The sequence below is a fragment of the Cygnus olor genome, chromosome 2, assembly GCF_009769625.2.
Source record: "Cygnus olor isolate bCygOlo1 chromosome 2, bCygOlo1.pri.v2, whole genome shotgun sequence".
NCBI classification, from domain to species: Eukaryota; Metazoa; Chordata; class Aves; order Anseriformes; family Anatidae; genus Cygnus; species Cygnus olor.
Window position 1 is genome coordinate 121,030,495 of NC_049170.1, and position 20,658 is coordinate 121,051,152.

Below are 20,658 nucleotides of genomic sequence, written 5' to 3' on the forward strand. Positions count from 1 at the left end.
ATATTCTTATCTTCCCCTGCTATCAGGTGAATTGTGTTTGCTCTCTGTACAGTATTCTGCATCATAAACAATGATGTTTTACTTAGGATCTCTTCTGCAGAAGATAGAAGGTATGCTGGGGAGGAAAGCAGCGACTTTTCTGGTGTTCAGTGTAAAATACATAAGTATCATAAACACATTTATAAGTGTGTGTGTGTATATATATATATATATATATAAGTAATGTAAAAATAAAAAGGTTGTTTCCTATGATCTCCTTCCAAGTTTTAAATTGTTTTTTTTTTTCATACGATACTGAAGTTAATGGCAATGTTTGGCATCTGTTATTGATTTTCTACTATAGTTCCCGATGATGAATGAAAAAGATAAATCAATCCAAGTGCAAAAAATGCTATTTGATAAGAACTAGTAAGATGTTACTGGAAAAAAAATCAAGAACTTTTCACTCATAGGCTGTTACGTGTTTATCCTTGTGCAGGTGCAAAGTTGGCTCTTCAATGTGAAAACAAAGCACGTGCAGATTTATTTAGAAGTTGCTTCCCCCACCCCACCCCCCCTTTAATTTGCTTCTATATATGAAATGCACATATTTCTTTGGGTAAAGCATACTTACGTACTCGAATTTCTTCTGAAATAACGTATAGCTGGTGACCTTCATGCCCTGTGGAAAATAGGTAGAAATTCATACTTGTTAGTTTTCATTTTGATCTACAGAGAAGAAAATGAACAGATTTACCCAAACCAGAATACTGTGTTTTTGCTGAAATCCTCTAGCAAAAACAGAAATCTAAGAGAAACCAGAAAGAAGGAATACAAAAAGAAAACAGTTGCATAAAAGAAGTAAAGAGAATCTGCAAGTTTCGTATCATTACTGTCAGAATATGTTTTATTGTCAGATCTCTCATTCTATCTTTTTTGCCTTGCATATATTTCAAAATATGAAATTTATAAACCTGGCTTTTTTGATATACCTATTCATTCCTGGTTCATTTTGTCCCTTCTGCTTTTATCTACATATTTGAGTCTAGACCTGCTCATACTGATATTCCAGCTTTTAAGAAAGTTTCACAAAATCAATGATTTAATGAATGGTTTTCGCTTCTAATATCATAGTTACAGCTGTAAATAACTAAATCAATCTTTACAGCACAAGGGCAGGTAGTTCTTGTGATAACTGCTTTCCATAGCAGTGATTACAGCTAAAAGAAAAATAGAGGAAGCGGTGAGTTTCATAATTCACTGGATTTTGACACTTCTGAAGTTTGTATTATAACACTACTTCATAGGCTATAGCTGGGCCTGGTTCATTTTCTGAAGTCTGTCTGACTTTACAAGGCTTTAATGTTCTGGGGGCTAGTAAAAATCATTCAAGGTTTGAATTTGTGAAATGAAAAATATATTTTTAATGTATTTTAATGCCTCAGGGTTTTTTTTTTTTTTTGTCTTAGAAGCTTTTTTTCAGCAAAACTTCATTGTTCTTTTTTTTTTTCCTGAATAAATCTTAAAGTTTATGTTGGTGTCTGGGGGGTGGTACTTGACACAAGCCAGAAATACAAGACTCATGTCTGCAGAGTCCAATTTAAAACAGCAGCATGAGTTATTGGCACTGGAGAAAAGGATGTAAATGTTTACCATGAAACATACCGTACCTAATAACTTTTTTCACAGAGTTAGAGCACAAGCCTTTCCGTCAGCTACAGAGGATAAACTGTAAAAGTCATTGAAAGTTAACTTTTCTGGAAGACTGCTTCTCTGCATTGCAAGTCTCTCCTTGTTTAAAAAGTCTCAGGTGAAGTAGGAGAGACTTCATTGACTGACCTGAAATTTTGAGGTTTGACATCGTTTTTGCATAGTGTCATTTGAAGTATTCGTCTGCTTGGGAGCATTAAAATGAAAATGGTAACAGTTATAAAGCATGATCAGAAATACACATCCTGATTACGTATAAGCAGCTGTGAGTAATACTACAAGTTAGCTATTAGTCAGTGTGCAGTGCTGTGTCAATTGATTTTGATGCAAAAATGTGAAGGGCTGTTATAACTAGCTTTCTCAGAAGCTGTGTACCCTGCAATTTGTGGTAGTGACACGGGACCAATTAAAAAGTTTGGCTCTGGAATACGATATTATGATCATGCTTCATTCCCGTACTGCTTCCCTTTGTAATTTACACTGGTTTTGTTCCGTGTTAGAGGAGCACTTTCTGGCTCAGTTGTCTAATCTGAAAGGACCGGGATGCCACATCCAAGCTGACAGCCAGCCTGCCTGTAACTTGCGGCCAGGGCTTGAATGGCCTCCCTTGGGGAAGGAAACGAGCTTAAGAATGATAAACCTAAGGGCAGGAGAGACTTTGAAGCAAGGACCTACAACTTTCTCTCCGCAATCCTCCTTCCCATGTGGGCCCTCACTTGAGTCCCAGGGTATCTGCCAGCATGTGTCTGGCTCCTGCACTGCCGTACGTGGGGCTTAAGGTATACTGGATATCTGTCTAATGTTATTCTGTGTAGGCAATTGCAGTAGGTATTGTCTACCTTTTCTGGTATTTAAGAAACCATGCCTCTCTATTAGGCAAGAAAATCCCTTTCCTTTCCCATAGACACTTGTTTGGAGGGAGGGAGGGAGGGATTTGCCTGTGAGATTTGGTCCCCTTCAGATACCCTCTGTGGAAAAACACAGGGCTTTTCTGTTGGCATTTTCTTTTTTTTATGCAGCCCTATCTACACTTGATAGGAACACTTTTTAATGCTGTGTTACTCACTTACGTTGTGTAACGTGAACTTAAAATCCTGAGCCAGGGGATGTGTTTCCCCAGCTCTTGTGTATGGAGAATTACCGGAGAGGAAGAGAAGTTCCCCCAGGAAGCCAGGCAAGAGCAGGGGCTGAAGGTGTGTGTACCAGAGCTCCTTACAGCAGAATCTAGTGGAGATAACTCGGGTCTGGGGGTATGAATGCTCTGTTGGCCTCCATTCATGTGCTTTGAATCCTTGTGGTACTGCAGTCATCCTGTATCAGACAGGCAGTTGTTCAGGTGCCCAGTATTGGGATCATCTGTGATAACAAAGTTGTTTTACAATAACAGCACCTGGTTTGAGTAAATGCAGTTTTGTGTTGGGAGCATTAGATTTTGGAGGTTTAGTTTTAGGAAGCTTTTATACCACTTGAGGCAACCTTGCAGCTTTGGGGTGAGGATGGCTTGAGGGTAGTTTGACAGGCGTTAATACGAAGAAAAGTGTGCTCACTTTAACTCTTCTGTATTTTCATTTATGGTGTGCTTTGTCCAGTTTCTATTCCTGGTGGCTGTTTAGTTATGGGGCACAAACATGGACAAGTCTAGACACAGAGCAGTTGTTGGCTTTGCTTTTTTTTAAATATGCATTGGTATCAGCACGGTGTGGTGAGTTGGCAGGACAGCAAGTCCTGTGATAAGGGCAAACGTCTGGGCAGCAGACATCCCTCTGTGCCCCATCTGGAAACCTTCTGGGTATCTCCCGCTCTGAATGCGATGCACTAGCTCGGGTACGTTATTACCTAGGGTGAGAAAACATCCGTGTGATTTTTTTCTTCCTTTTTTTTTTTTTTGTTTGTTTGAAAGATGCGGCCCTGATTTGAAGGGGGAGGAGGGGAACCCAAAACTTCACTGTGTCAGCATCGTGGTGGCACCTCTTCTGCTTCTGCTGTGGAGGTCACCAAATAAAGCCAGGTTTAGGCACATACATTTTTAATGACATAACTCCCTAGGGGTGGTTTTGCATACCTGTCTACTACCAGATTGGAAAATAGTAGTAGCTGTACTAAGCCCTCTGCCTCATGTTTGTTCAGGGAGTAGAAGTACAGTGACAAGGATTGGTGCTGCATTGTGTCAAAAGTGAGTTCTTCCTCGGAGATTTGATTATTTTTACTTGTGTGTGTGTGGATTTAACTGAAGAACATGTGTTCACACAGTTGTGCTATTTAAATTAACGTGGGGTGACTCAGTGTGTGTTCACTGCTGTCATCCCACAACGACTACGGCGGAACATTTTATTGTCTGAAGACAATGCTAATAATGGTAGCATTAAAACGGCGTTATAATTTCACCTGATGATACTCTGTTCCCAGACCAGTGACGTGACCAAGAGATCGGCCATTGTCAGGAGCGGGGACAGGAGCTGACCTGCAGCACGAGCAGCGCCCTTCACTTCGGCTGCCTCCCTCTGCTCTCACAGCCGATCCAGCTTTCGGCACAGGGTGAGAATGTTTGCAAAGCCAGTGCTCAGCTGCACAGAGAGCTGTGGTACACAGCCCTGTCCTGGGGCGATCCTACCTGAAGCTGCTCTCGTCTAACAGGTGAGCTGTACCCCAGCATCACCTGCCTCGATGCCCCATCCTGGAGAGCAGAAGCTGCTGGGAGGGTACCCGCTGCACCTGGCCACCCATTGCCACGGTTTTTGGCCACACCAGGTGTGCAGGTTGCTGGAGGAGACCTCAGCAGTCAGGTTTAGCGGTTTGCAATTAATACATTGCAGGTGCTCTACTGTAACTTCTAAAACAGCGATTCAGAAGTGAAGAATTTTGCATAAGGGGTGTTTTGTCTTTACTGTAAGATTTGGTGAGGGATCGTCTACTGTGACCACTAATAGAGGGCAGCTGTGCTGTCGTTGTAACTGAGGTGTAGCTTGTAAGTGCAAATAAGTTGTCAGTACAAAATTAATAAACATTGCATGTATGTTATTAATCCTTAGCATCAGCTCTTGTTGTGCAAACATAAATAATAACTTCCTTATCAAAAGACTTGGTAACACCGCTTGGAATCTGAAAACAAAGATGCAGTGATGTGAGCCGCATACAATTATTCTTTCCTAGGAAATACTGAAGTAGAACAGATCCACCCTAAAAATATGCCTTTCTAGTGGATTACTAGTATACTGTTGTAATAATCATGTTGGGTAGTTCCACAATAGACAAGTTGATGAGAAAATAAACTGAAGAAGAGATTTTTGGTAGTGCAGAGATGCTGTATGGAAACCTCACTAACCTTAAAGCAGTGTTTGATATAGCATGGCTTACGTACAGTCTGGACAGCATCCACAGCATAAAGCTATTTGGAGGCTCGTTAATGAGCACGTTAATGTTATCATCGCAAAGTTTGCTTCATATACGTCAGTAATTAGCAGGGAAGATAACTCCGAGACCAGACTCTGGGATCTGGCACTGAACATCTTTAGGATATGCAGCCACTGAGAAAAACCCGCTTCTTTAAGGACAGCCTCTTCCCTGCGGTGTTCAGCAGGAGCAACAAGTAAAAAGGATCGCACTTCAATTTCAGTAGCTTCATTATTAACCTGTATTTATCTCTTAAGATGGATGTTTTTAAAATGGTAGTTTGCTTTTGGTTGGGATGCTAAAGAAAAAAAGCTGAGTTAGGAAAATGGAATGGGGGAGGAGTTGCATGTTTCACAGTCTTGAGATTCCAGGCATTTGTGCTGTGAAAAATGGAATTTATTTAATTAGTCAGTTTCTGTGTGGGTTTGCTTTGTTGCTTTTGTTTGTTTGTTCTCTGTCAGTTTTTAATAATGTTATTATTTATTTCCACTAAATAGAAAAAATGAGTTTGGTGATCTCTGTTGCTCAAAGCCTGCTAGGAATACTGCCTCGGAGTTGTATCGCTACAAATATTTGTATGTTCCTAACTGCACTGTGGGCAGAAACACCATCATTGTGTTGTGCATCGTTGCCATCAAATCAGTTAACGCAGTAGATGTGTTACGTACTGCAGAACTTCGCATGGGATCCTCAGTGATTTCCCTCCCTGGCACTTGTTTGGTGGCATCAGAAAATCTCTCTGATTAGACAGTTTCTAAATAGCAGGATTTTGTACCCAACACGTAGTTTTGTCCCAGCATATCCTATATATCCTTCTATGTCCCTGCATAGCTGTATCACCAGTACAATATATCTGGAGTTCTTGTAGTAGCTTGAATATTACAGCATGCCAGCAAAGGCTAGCACAGAATGGCAAAGGACATTAGCTCTTCTTTCAGCCTCCACTGAAAGTTTAACACCAACATCAGCAGCTTCCTGTCCTTCTCAGCCCTTTCCCAAACTTGTTCCAAAATGCCGAATGCAAAGAAGTCCTGCGCAGCACTCCCCGTTAACTGATTGCCTTGCTGAATGTTATAGGTGCCCACTAGTAAAAAAGAGAGATCATGCGTTTTTGTATAGGTAGGCCTTGTTCTGTCTCCTCCTGCTTTCTTTATTTCTTCAAGTTATTCTGTTTTGTGTGCAGTTGACAACTGAATCACTGAGAGATGCAAAAAGCAGAAGTACAAAGGGAATGCCCCTTGTATACTGAGAAGCAAATATCTTATTTTTTTCAAGAGTGGAAAAGAGGAGCATTAGAATGAAATGGCTATCTATGGTGATGAATTTTGACATCTACAGGGTGATATTTATTACCATGTTTCCCACATTTGGGTCACTTATTGTCGAGGATAGGATGAGGCAAAGAGTCACTGATTTTGTTACCACTGGAACAGGGGGTAGCAAGATGAGATGAGAGCAACTGTGTAGGTTGGAAAGTGCTTCCAGAAGGTACCTGCTGCCAAACGAGGTCCCGTTGGATCAGGTTGCTCAAGGCAATGTCCAGGACAGTTTTGAGGATCTCCAAAGATCCCACAGCCTCTGTGGGTTCCTGTTCCAGTGTTTGACCTCCCTCACAATGAAGAGACGTTTTTTTTTTCCTTGTATAGAGCTGCAATTTCCCATGCACCTTGGGGAAGGGTCTGTGTCCCATCCCGTTAGGTACTCGCAGACCACATTTAGGTCTCCCTTTAGCCCTCTCTTTCCAGGGCAGAACAAACAGTGCTCTCAGCCTCCCATGGCATGTGCTCCAACCCCATAACTCACCCCAGTGGGTTGGTATCGCTCTGGCGCCGGGCAGCCGGCATCGTTCCAAGCAGCGTGCCTAAGGGACAAGCTCTCCTTTTTCTCTGCAGCGCCCGAGATGTAATCCAGAGACCGGCTCCCTTTTTCATCTCAACTGGTCTTAATCTTTTCCCTTTTTCTACCTTTTTGTACAGCATCTCCAAAAAAGCAAGCAGTATGAGAAGACCTGGAAACTCGTCAGACTGTCGTACACAGTATGCTGTGGCACCACATGCTATTATTTCTGAGCTCTTTTTTTTTTTTTCCTCTCATAGTGTCCATTCTTACAACTGTCCTCATTCAGCAAGCCTTGATCCTGGTTTCTTTTTCTTGAAGAACTTAACACATGCTGGCTTGTATGAAATTAAAAACGCTGCATCAGCCAAAGCAAACATCCAACAGAAAGACAGGTGGATGCTACTACAGATCCAGGGTTTGGGTGTAAATCTTATGCCCTTAATGACTGAAGTGGAAAAATGGCACTTTAACGGTGCCTGCTGCTTCCAGATTTTGTTCAGATTAGATTGCCTCTGGTATTTCAAGAGCTTTTATGTAGATATTGTATGCTCTTGCAGCAAATCCAAACACAGTTTAGCAGGGCAAAGCACAGTTGGAGACTGGCTCTGTGCCCAGAGTCTGCTTTTAACCTCTGCAAAGGCCCTTCTCTTTTTCAGCAGTGCTGAGCATGGTGTGGGTGGGGGGATAGCCAAAACTTTCAAACCAGGAGAGAGAGAAAAAAAATGATTTTTTTAAATCTTAATGAATCACCTGTGATGAGTATTGATCTGAAAGAAGGTATTGATTCCTAAGGAACCCTGAGGATCAGGCATATGGTAAACATCCAGGTTAATGACCTGAGAGCTAGGGCACCCGATGAATTCAAATTTGATTTTGTAAGATATCCATCGTCTTCCATCTGGAAATTCCTATGCAATTATTCTGTGCATATAATTCTAAACGTAATATTGTTTTTAGTGTACATCATGTGAAGCAGTAGGTTGTAATTTTTTTGGTGTGCAGACCATTATTGTTGTCTAATGTGTGTATGAATTTGATATGAAGAATTTCAGACCGTGGACAGTACATTTTCTTCTAATAGGTATTCTTAAGAATTCCTCTGGAATAATCCCGAGACTCGTCAAGGAACTATTGACCATAGGTTAAAACAAACAGTATGTCAAGAAATTGACAACCTGACTTTACGCTGTTATTGCTTGCTGACTGCAGATACTGGATGCGTCTCTCACTCTCTAAAACACAGTAATACCAACACAGTATTGATCGGTTCCTGTGGCTCGTAGCATGAGTGTGATGCTCCTTTTGGAACTTGGCATCATGTGCACCCCTTTACAAGGCACATGAATAAAGCATTAGAAAGGTGGCACTTGTGACCTAGTTAGGAGTTACATGCGTGATCTCTTTTCCCCGGTTGAACTGAGGAAACAACTGAAGTAGAGCAGGGGATATTTTTACATGTGATAAAACCTTGTCTTAATTTTTGGTTTGGTTGCCTTTAATGAAAAGGAAGCGTGCTCTTTTGATTTTGGGCTGAACATAAAACAGCTAGACATCAGAAAAATGCACAGTGAAATTTAATTAGGTAACTGCATTAAAATCAAAGTCCTTTTTTTTTTTTTTTTTTTTTTTTTTCCAGAGAGGAAGCAAGAATCCCCTTTTGGTACTAGAGCACAAATGTAGCTGAGTCCTATTTTCATCTCCACCTCTTCACCAAGAGGTGTTAGTAACAGATGTGTATGATCTGCTGCCAAGGATGATGGACCAGGGATTAGGAGGAATGTGTTCGTTACGTCGTGCATGGTGCCTTTCTTCGTGTAGCAAAGGGGCACGGGGTCTCATTTTTCTAGCGGTAGCCTTTAACTTTATACGCTCTAGTTTGAACTGCTACGTTTGATTTTTTTCAGAGACACCAAGCTCCTCCTTCTCTGCAATCACACTTCAACTTGTGGATGTTAAGTACCTCTTGAAAGGACACAGAGAGTCTCTGAATTTAGGCTTAATTAACCATTTCCTTGAAAAACACAAGTCCAACTTTTCAGTACTTGAGTTCACATTTTGCAAAAATTATACAAAAATATATACATTTATAGAAATGTTTTTATATCTATTATATGTGGTAACTGTTGGGGAAGGTAATGTACTTCAGATGTGCTCCAACCATGCTGTTTGAGCTACATTTATTCATTTCAACAATCGGTTTTCTTTTGTAGTAGATTAAGCAAAACTGAGTACTGTTAGTTGTGCTAGAACATCTGTTCGGTGTTAACTCGGAACAAAAAACTACCTGCAACTGTTTGTTAATCATTCTTTTTGCAATTTTTGCAAGACTTTTTTCTAACAATGTAAGTAGAGGAATGCGGGATTCGATCATGGAAAATGCCAGCACACGTCTTGAGTGAGGTAAGAATGTGGCACACCCAGCTGCGAATATTTCACATAAACCATCAAATATTTTAGGGCATCTTTGCTGGCGTTACCAAAGCCAGCCAAATTTTCCCTTGAGTCATGCAGGCAAAGGTCACTGATGACTTGAAGTTCATTCTGTTAAAATTTTCCATTTAATTTTTGTGATTCTGTAACTGTCCTGTCGTTGTTTTTTTATTGTTGTTTTTTGTTTGGTTGTTTGGTTTTTGGTCTGTTTTTCCCCATTATGACATTTTTGCACACAAAAAAAAATCAGTGAGAAAAATATTTTGACATAGAAAGATGGTTGTGAGGTGTTTAACACACAATTTCCAGCTTTTGTTTTCAATCATGGGAGACATGTTGTAAGCTGTTATCTCTCACCTAACTTGTGCCAGCACTTTCCAGCCACCTACTGCAGTAAAAGCATGGGGTGCTCCTTCGTGGAGCATGGGCAGCAGCTTTGGGTTTCTTCTCTGTTCATTTCCACCTTGGTCAACTTGGGCACACAGTGTTCCCCTCTCTCTGTGTCTGCACGTGTAACTCATTAGTGTTCTGATTCAGGTTTTTTTTGCCATCCAGGTTGTTCAAATAAAGTTGCACATGCGGTTTGCACTTCTCCTGTTGTGGCAGTTCTGTGGTTTTGCTGTGCAGGGTCGAGACACTAAACATGGAAGAAGGGAAAGAGTAGCACAACTATGGAAAGCATATTTCGATGTAAATATTTTAGTTTTGCATAAAGAAGGTAGGCTACAAACAGTGACATGGTGTTTCCCAAGAAAATACTCAAAATTTGTTTTGTAACAACTTTCTTCTGTTTTTTTCTTCATTTTTCTTCAACAAGAGGAAACAGTCTTTTTTTTTTTTTTCATTGTTTTCTGTAAGATAGGTTTTGGTAATTTTCAGGTTGTGAATGTCTAAGGAAAAGCCAGGCTCTGGCTCAGCAACCAAGCATTCTGGTTTCCAGCAAGTAAAAATGGGAATTCCTTGAATCCTGTCCGTGATGCCTTGTATGCTTATGGCAGGCATGGGGCTCACCATGCTCTTTAGTTAAGAGCTGCTGAGGAAGACGCATCCTTGGCAGTGTCTTTGAGAACTGGTTACGAGCTATGTCCCTCTGCTCATAGTATCCAGGGCTGGATGTCTCTTCCTTCTTCCAGTGTATCTCAAGGAATCCAGATATTAGGCTCTCTTCTTTAAAAATCCTCTCTGGGATCTTGCTTGCATGGCAGACAAGTTGGCCGTCCCTTTCGGATTTTGAAACAATCTGGGCCCCTCGGTGTTTTTGCACGTAGCATAGTGTTTCCATTGTAAGGATGCTAAACTAACAGGCAGATGGCTAAAGGGACCACTTAGTCACTTCACAAAGTTAAATTTTCTGGCTCCACTAATTGAAAGTGTACATCTTTGACCTCAGGAGGATCCAGGTACCTTTAGGGATAATGCTGACCCACAGAAAGAAGTAGAGAAGCTAGCCAGAAAGAGAAGGAGATCTTTTATTTTCTTTTAATTACCTCTGCATTTCAATGATTCTTAGTCCTAAAGGTCTCAACCCCATTACAAAGGTATATATTATTTAATAAGTCTTCTAAAATGTAGCATGTTACTAGAATGTCCCAGGCCTACAAGTGGAAGGAGAACTTCGGTCCTGCCAGCATCCAGCCTGCGTATGGATTTCTTCAAGTTAGTCAGGCTCAAAAAGGAGCATTATTCCTCCTTAACGGTTCGTATATCCTTTTGCTTGTCAAATGATTAAAAACACAATACAGAAAAAGAAGAAAATAGTAGCAACATTCAGAATGTATTTAGCTACAAACATAATTTTAAGATCCCCAGATCTCGTTATAGTGGTTGTTAATGTTTTTCACTTGACCTTGATTTTCCAGCAGATGAGAGAGACTGTTAAAATTAGGATAACAAGCAATTGCAGTATGCCAGCTGCCTGGCCATTATGGAGTGTTTTTATAGGCATTCAAAAATGATTTTTTGAGAGAAATTTGAATGAGGCTGTGGGATTTTTTTAGAGAACAAAGCAATAGATAAACACCAGTTCAGAGAAGATGATGATAGTTCAAACCTGTATGAATTGTTGATGAGAAATATATTGAAGAAATTATCATTTCTTATAGTCTGATTCCAGTCCAGTTTTTTATCTTGGTGCTTCCTGTCTAGGTGTTATATATCTTCTGCCCTTATAAATGATGCTAAATCTTTCAGCTAAAGCTCAGGAGGTAAACTGGCTTGTGTACGCAGTTCAGTTTCATGGATTTCTGTGATTTTTACAAGACTGACATCACTTTCCTTGTGCTGTTTTAGATCTGACATATCTTAAAATCTTTTTTCTTTTCTTTTTTTTTTCTCCCCACTCTTTAGAACAAGAGAATAGGAAAGATGAAGATACTTGCTTTAATGATTTGCCTTGAGGCCAGAGTTAAACTACATCCCATGCACCCGTCTAGTAGGAGCTCATGATCAATCATTTCTTTGCACAGATCTCAGCTACCATGTCTTTGGCGCTATATCAGCATAATTATTACTGATTTTTAAGAGGAGTGCTGTTGGACCACTTGCTGTTTCTAAAAGGAAGAATTTTGGAGGCCAGTCTTTCCCGTTGCGGTGATATGAATTTGCTATCACTGGTCTTGTTAGATTGATTAAAGGGAGAAAATCTAAGAGTTGAAATGAGCAATAGGTGGAGTGGTAACTTTGCAAAACTGGCAGTGCATGCCATTGCACTTAACATTGAGGCAGGTGCCTGCTGCACCCGGTCTGCATGGAGCAGATCTGGGCATCCCCAGAAAGCAGCACTGCTAGCATTTGTACATGCTAGCAAATGTTTTCACATTGTATTGCATGTCCAGCGTAAAAACTGTATGGCAGCACGCCTAGCTGTATTTTTACTTGAATCATACATCTGCTAAGGAAATGGAATCCTGGACCTTCGGGCCCAGGACGAAATCCAAGCAAGCATTAAAAGGAACCAAAGAATCAGTGACATTGGTTGTCAACAGTAATAAGCTCTGTTGCGTTATTGGAGGCCTGTCATTGGTAGTGCTTTAGTCACAAGTACGTGAGTTCTTCTGAGCCAAGGCTGGCTGCATATCGTACTGCTAATTCCCCAGAAGGTGCAGAACATCTTCATGACCTTCTTCTGCCTAATTGAGAAGATAAATGATTATTTGGTGGCCTTCCTGGGTGTGGGTCTGAGCTGTGGCTGGGCTACACAGATAGGTACGGGAACCAAAAGTTTCTGAGAAGGATCTGGTGTAGTGCAGACAGAAGGGATGAGGTTTTCTAAAGACATTAGAATTAAATCTACCTGGGTAATTAGAACTGAATAAAATTTACATTCTTACTTACTTAAAAAAAAAAAAAAAAGGAGGGGGGGGTAGGATAAACTGAGAAAGGGGAATTTGGTGCCTTTAGCTGTCCTGTCAAATATGCTGAACAATCCTCATTCATGTTTTCTGCTGAGGTCTAGGTTGTGTGCTGAGTTTTCTCAAGGTTTTTTCTTGCAGCTGCACATTTGTGAACGTATAAAATAGCGTACCTAGTCCCTCTCAACTGTGTTAAGGATGTTGGGTAGATAAAGAAGTTTTTGTGAAGTGTGTCACTGAAGGGCACTGTGTTGGACTGATAGAGTGCTGGAGGAGATTCGTTACCAAAACAATACGTCCACTTCAAGCAGTGAACTTAAATGTATAGTTCCGCCTTGGGCCGTTCATTCCTGCACCTACAAAATCCACTGCCACCTGCCAGAGGATTTGCTCTTCTGCCTGCTCTCACACCTGGCTGGTGGAGGCATCCAAGCCCCCCTAGGTGGTTGCGCAAGGTAGATCTTCATGGTTGGTCCCATTTGTGGATGGCCCATGTAGGTCGGGGAGCATTGTGCTGCGGTGTTGATTGAAGAACTTGCATAATATTTAGGTTTCTATTTGGAAATACGCTTTCTGACTGGGAATGGTACAAAGAGCCCTTGTGGCAATGCAGTACAATAGTTTGCATGGTTGAATGTTTATAATGTAGATAATGTGTGTGTATAAGCCATTAGAAACATGCTTTGTATAAACTACTTAATTGAATTTTGTGCATTTTATCTGTATTTCGTGAGCTGAATGACTCCATATTATTCTATCTATTAACAGTTTTGTCACCGTACATTCTTTTTGTGGCTGCTAAATGGAGTCGTTGGTGTTTCGTTCCATATCATGAATGTTGAAACCAGTAATGTGCTTAAAAGCTCCACAGAACATTAATCTGTGTGGGTTTTGTTTGTATATCTTTCTCTTTCACTGCTATCCTGGGTCCAGATCCAAGTTCAGTGAAGCCCATGTGGCGTGTCCCTTCCTAGTAATTTCACAGTTTAATGCATATCCTCTCAAGAAACCCTTGAGACGTGGAGGAGGATGTTTACTGTGGAACCAGAGAATTATGACAATCCACTGTACGAGAGCTTCTCCAGTATTAATACTTGCACTTTTTATTATCATGACCTCTTTTCTAGCACTTAGGAGATTCAGTAGGCCACACATCTTTGAAACAGTATATGCTGCTGTTCACAAAGTAAGAGCATACTCAGCTATATAGCTCACACTGACAGTCACGTCATAAATGTGTTGATCCCTGTTGCTATTCGAAATAATAATCTAAAATAAGCGTTACGTTTTTTGAGGAAATGATAGAAAGTGTTCTAGTATTGCCAGTATTTTGAAGGGCTTTATTTTTGTGTATAGCTACTATCTAATAGTTCTCAAGTCCATTTGAATTACTAGTATTTGAGTAAGCCATATATATTTCTATCAATAAAAAAAAGTGTATAGATTGATATGAGAAAGATACTCTTTGGTGCTTGCCCTAACAGCATGTCTGTGTTTTTGCATGTTCAGGACTGGCAAATTACCATGAACTCAACTAAACTCAAACCAACACACTTCTGCTTGGGAAGAAAGCTGCGTTCTTCTGCAGAACTATTCTTCTGTCAAAATTAATACACTGACTTATTTTTTCTCTTGACTTTTCTGTATGCAAATACTTAATTACAGGACTATAATCTCAAAATGTTAAATTACTTGGTTTTACATCAGCCCAATATATCGTGGAGATATTTACACATGTTTAGCAGGTGACCCAAAATACAAAGGTTATGATTTTTTTTTTGCATGCATTTTAATAACTGATATAAATCCAAAATACTGCTTAATAATGTTGGAGAGAAAAAGATGATACTCAATATGAAGTGAAACTCCTTGAACTTGACTGTAAATATTGGAGGTCACTTAAAAACAGTTCATTATTGTGGGGTCCATATTTCCATGTCAAAATCAACTAGCAGCTTCTGCAAAGTACATTGAAGTATTGATAGTTTTCCTCAGACAAACAGCACCAGGGTAGCTGACACTGATTCCACGCCCTGTTAAAGCTATTTCATGGAAATAGCTTCGCTGTTGTTTGTTTGTTTGTTTTTACCATTATTTTTTCCCTTCTTCATCTGGAAATGGTAAAAAAAAAAAAAAAAAAAAAAAAGAAAAAAAAAGTGTTTGTTAATCAATAACAAGAACTTAAAATGCGCAATTTTATGTTGCCCTTCATCTGTGAATACTAAATTCTGTTTTGAAATTTGGCCCTGTTTGCATTTATCCACAGTATGGCTACATCTCAGTCTTGCACCTGAGATACTGTGGCATATGTGACCTTATGATCGGAGGTTTCCCAAATGTCTTTTTAATTAGTTATAATTACACAACTTGTAGCTTTTCCAGTGTGCAGCCATGTTGACTTCATCACATATTTTGTCTTCCATGTGAATAGTTTTGGTTGCTCTGGTGGCATGTTGCTTTCCTTCCCTTCTAGTGGCATGGACCAGCCTTGGTGCTTCGTTTCCACATCCTTCAGTTGATCTGTATGCCACTGCCATATTTCTGGTCTTTTTCCTTTTTTAAACTGCTTTTTTCATACTATTTTTATTTTTTTCCAGAGCCCCCTGCAGCATTACAGCCTACCATTCAGAGCCTGGACAAGAGCTTGGCCTTGCACTTTTACAGGTACCCTTTTGAATTAAAATACATATTGTTATCCGGGGGTTGATAGGAGGGCAGCTCCAGAGGCACTTTTCTTTGTCCTCCTCTGCTGTCCTGGGAGGTGTGTTCTGGTAATGAATCTCTCTTTCTTGACCTTTACTAATTGATTGAGTTGGTGGATTCATTGGTACTATTGCAGAAATACCAAGGTTTACTTTTGTTAGCCTCAGTCACATAGTGACGGACATGTCAACATGGCAGAAGCCTCTCTCAAAATAATCAAGTAGCTCCCAGTGTTTTTTCCTTCTTTATTCCCAATCTGTACTTTGGTTATGGTTTTCCAGTTCAGTAGACTCTGTTTCATAACAAAGACTTTCAGCATAAGCAATCCCTTGTAACCTTAGTGCTCCAGAGCCTTTTGTAATTTATCTGGTAACTACATATGTGCTCAAAACCAGAGGAAAGCTTAAACATCCCTGAGTCTGTCCACAACGCGCTGAGCCTGATTTCAAGGTTGGAGCAGAAGATGAGTATTAAATGTTAAAATCTTTAACTTAATCTTAAAAGCTGCTAAACAAAAGGGGGAAAATCCAATATCGGAAATAATGGAAAGCATATTGTATATTGAGTAGCTTTGTGCTCAGTTAGTACAAGGAAACCAGCTGAAACCCAGGGAGACAGCAGTTATATGAGCATGGCGCTTTGTACCCATGATCATGCAATTCTCGAAAGGCTAGTAGAGCACTTTCAGCATTTCTTTGTGGCAAAGAAGAAATCAGTAATCAATTTCTGATGCATCAAATTAGCAACACGCTTCACTAATACTTAGTTTTAACTCCACTCAGTAGAAGGCATTTTATGTTCATCTGTTTCCAATCACCGTATTTGGCTCCAGAATAGAAATTTGCATCGCATGGGGTCTTAAATTAACAATTATCGCTGCTGGTTTTATTTTAGATTAAAGTGTTAGGTCTGAGAATATGGATGGCTAATATAAGGGTAAAAATCAGTTCCCAGAATGTTGAAATCATCCCAAAACCGATTTCTGTCAGCTGAGAAAATTCAGAATGTGAAACTCCAGATATATTGTGGTCTGAAATTAAAAACGGCAAAGCTGTTGTAGCTGCTGCAAGGACTGACATGAGGAACATTCAAAGCTTTGTAATTGTTCTGTTTCATTTTTTGTAGTTAGAAGCAAACCTGCACCAATTCCATCATCACATTTCATGTTTTTACCTTCATGTTGCCACGCTGTATGGAATTTATTTCCACTGTCTTAGAGAATGGACTCAATGTTTGGTGTTCATACAGATGATCTGGGAGGTCCGTAACTGTGTGGGAGACATAGCGCACATTCTGAAGTGTGAAAGATGGAGTCTGTGATTTATGATAACGACAGCATTTGGTCCTGGATGCAGTGACACAGCCAGCCCTCCTAGATTTTTTTGCTTTTAAAGGATGTGTGGAGACCAGTGCAGGTCAGAATTACAGAATGGCTGAGTCTGGAAGGGACCTCTGGAGGCCATCTGGTCCAGCCCCCTGCTCAAGCAAGGCACCCAGAGCAGGCTGCCCAGATTAGTGACACTCTGGTGCTGGTGAGCAAGGGGCGTCCCCTCTGCTAGAGAGGCTGGCAGTGGCAGGGACGGTGGTCTGGCTGGGAACAGTTACCTTTATGTGGCAAGGACAGGCAGGTGAAATAGCTGGCACTGCATCTCCTCACCTGAGGCTCAGCACCTTGATTGCAGCATCCCATAATTCTTTTGTCTTAGGGGGTTTGGCCTTCTGATTTTGAAGTTCAGTTTCTCTAGATCCACCTACTCAAAGTTCGCTGCTATTCACCTCTAAAGACATACCAATTTATCAGGGTAAAGCATTAGCTTTGAACTCAGGAGACTTGTATCCAATTTCTAGGCTGGAATCAAATTTCCTCTGTTACTTTGGGCAGTCATATTCAGTCCTGTTCGGAGAATTTGTTTTGCTTACTGGAGAGAGGGGAACTATTAACATGGCCGTGTGTCACAGCTACAAGAGAAGGACGGATATGTAGGCAATGGTGAAGTAATCTGGGGGGATACGAGTAGAGAAATAACAAGTCAGTCTATGTAAGCAGTGGTCCAAGGCACTTCTGTAGAGAGGGTCAACAGTGATCCTAGCTTCAGGACTTGCCAAGGGCAAGTCTGTTGCTTGTATTGGCACTGCAGCAGCCGACAGCACGTGAAAGCCAGCTGAAGCAGCGCCAAAAGGAAGAACTGGCTTTGCTAGGAAACCTACTGCAAACCTCTGCACTTGTTTTATTGTCTGGCAGGTGTTTCTGGTTGATTGGATTTCCTCCGTTGTTTTTCCTCCTGAAAATGTACAGGGCTCAAAGGCTGGTCTCCTTCTGTCACCTCCTTCTGCTAACCTTCCTGCTGCCAGTTCCTCCTTGCCAACCCATCAGGCTCAATGGGCGACCTGTCCCAGGCACGGAGGTTGCAGGAGAGGGATGTGTCTCCTGGCTGCAGCCCCAACGTGGTCTGCACTTCTCCCCTGCACCCTTAGACATCTCTGTTCCCCATGTGGAACACAGGAGTTGAGCCAGGGGTGATGAGGAAGAACACTTGAAGTGTGTCTTCCTTTTTTCCTTTAATCCCTCGCTGTCCTTATAATCTTTTTCTTCCCAGCTCACTCTTTTGGTTCCCCCATCTCTGTGCCCATCACCTATTCTCTGCTCTTTTCCTAATAACTGCATTTTTCCTCTGACTTTGTTTCTTACCATTTCCTGCTTCTTGTGCCCGTCCCCACACTCCCAGTTCCCGTTTTTTTGTGTGTTTGTTTTGTTATGTTTTTTAATTGGAGATGGGATGCCTCAACCCTCCCTATGCTGCCTCCCTCTTCACTTTATTAAATGCCCTGGTGCCCTGGTCATGATGACTCAATACAGACTTTATTTTCTTTTAGACAGTGTGATTTTTATGGTGTCTCAGAAGATGTGTCCAGGAAGAACTTCTGTCATAATTGTAACTTCATCAGGGTCCTCAGATATGTTGAAAACCATTTAGTAAGAAGACCCTGGGCATTTCTGACTTCATAAATTCAGCTTTTTAAGTGCACCATTTTAGTGAAGAGTCATTACATTAAATGTCAGTAATAGGAAATATAGTCGATGTATTCTAGCAGCTACAGTAAATGCATCTGGTATAGTCTAAGGAGTTACACAAATGTGCAATCATGCCATGCGTGTACAATATAGTACTTGTGTAGGGTTATACAGCTATATCATATTGATTGCAACATCTTAGAATAACACTGAAGACCTAAATTGTATTGTGTTCCAGAGCCAAAATTGGTATGTTTAACCATGTGCTTAAACAAATCTTAAATATGCAGATGTAGAGCTATGCACTCCTTTGATTTTCTTTCTTGTCTTCCAATGCCATGTATGTTTAGAATTGAGGCTGGAAGAAAAATGAATGAACTATCCTGTGGTATGGGAAAACGTCCTCTTATCTAGAGAAAAACATAGCTGTACCAGTCAAAAATAAAAGATATCATTCACTGAGTCACTCTGAAGGTTGCAGTGCCCTGGAACATTGCTGTAAATTGGGTGCTTAAAAAAAACACCAACACATGCTAAAAAAAAAAAAAAAAAGGATTTGTTTTTACTTAGTCAAAACTTCTAGAGTTTGTTTATTTAAGAAAAAATAAATGGGCAATATTTCATGTATTTAAAGTCTGAATGTTTATAAATGGTTAGTCCAGGACAATTATGGTGTAGAAATTATTTTTAAATAGCCATGCTGACCTTACTGCAGCAATATGTCATGTTATAGAAAGGATGTTTAGTACAAAGACTTGACAAACAACACCCCACAGCTAATCAGCAAAGTGACTGAAAGTCCTCAGTTGTCAAAACTGGGCCACTCTGTTGTACTCCTCTGGGTGAACATTGTCATTTTTCTAATGGTATTTTTTTCAGCATACCCAATTTTTAATCGTGCCTAGTGTACTACGTAGAATCACAGAATGGCTCTGGTTGGATGGGAGCTTAAAGATTATCTAACTCCAGACCCCAACTACTTTATTAAAGGTTGTCTTCTAGGTTTGTAATAGAAAATAATCATTTTCTATATTTTAAAGAGTGAAATGGTTGTGTTTGTGTATGGCGTTTACTAAAAAGAATTTTCTGTATAGTAAGGTAACAACAAGCCGTTAGACTTAGAAAGAAAATATATCTGTGTAATCTATGTGACTTTCTGGTTTTTTACTTGTAAAAATTTGTAAGTATTATAAGAAATTCTCCATATACTTGTGCACTGTTTCTTTCAAATATGTTTTCATAAACAGTAAGAAACTTCAGAAAGAAGCTATTCAGCTTAGTATTGAAAGTTTAAGTATTTTTAAAAGTTCTTACTAATTAAATCTCTGACTACTAAAGGAAAGGAAATTTTAAGTCTGATATATTTTTTCCATTTATAAGAGCTCTTTGTGGTATCTTTTTTCACAGCATAAATTGTTAGGATTGTTTCTCTTCTGGGCTGTATTTGTTTACTCTGGATCTTCACGTACTTTAACATTTCTGGAGTTTTACAGTGTTAGTAACTGCAAGAGAATGCTTAACTGAAGCTATTTTCATTGTGGGTTTATTGTTTTTAAATAAAACATGTTTGTAGTTACAATATTATGTTCCTTCAGTATATTTCTCATTGTGAACTGTTTTGGAAAACTTTCTCAATAAATACAGTCTAAACATGGCAACTAGAGATTTCAGGGTTTGAGGCCTTTTATGACAGAGTCTGGTAAACTGTTTTTTTTCCCACAAAAATGACATAGCAGTAGCAGCTGCTGGCCATTTGTGACCATGAGATCACTGGTTACTGCACGCTTCTGAGAAATGGGAGACTGGATCAATTCCACAGTCCCCAAACTGGGGCAAGTCCAGCTTCCAGTCCTCTTCCACGTGCCGAGGAAGAACCCGCTTGGCACTCTTGGGTGACTCTTCCTATTTCAGCTGGAGCCATCCTACTTCCTAGAAATTATTTAATTATGCTGGAGTAGGGTCATTAACCAGGTTGCCTCACCAAGTACCCTGTGTGGGCTTTGTCATTCTTTTTGTAACTTAAAGCTTGCAAATTTGTCTTTTAGTGGAAAACTTTGAACAGAAGTGCTGGAGAAGGGTCTGTCTCTACGTGCATTTTATACTAGTTTATTCATTTGCTGTGGAAGTTGACTTCCAGTCTGCACTCCAAATGAAGGAGAGGCAGAAGTGCTTCTTGTGTCATCCTGCTTATCCCCAGCTGCATTTTTGGGGCCTGCAGCATACTCAGAAGGTACCTGCTGGGTA

General features: G+C 40.3%; 1 protein-coding gene across 15 annotated transcripts in view; it reads left to right on the forward strand.

Annotated features, from left to right (window-relative positions):
• Window positions 1-20,658, forward strand: part of FAM110B (family with sequence similarity 110 member B) — a 109,692-nt gene that overhangs the window by 78,614 nt on the left and 10,420 nt on the right. For 13 of the 15 annotated variants that reach the window (XM_040545593.1, XM_040545590.1, XM_040545594.1 and 10 more), the window contains one exon: window positions 15,296-15,362. The gene's annotated coding sequence lies outside the window, so the exon portion shown is untranslated. Of the gene's footprint in view, window positions 1-4,201; window positions 4,225-4,299; window positions 4,324-15,295; window positions 15,363-20,658 lie in introns of those variants that run through there. The other 2 variants (XM_040545601.1, XM_040545600.1) reach the window with 2 other exon arrangements.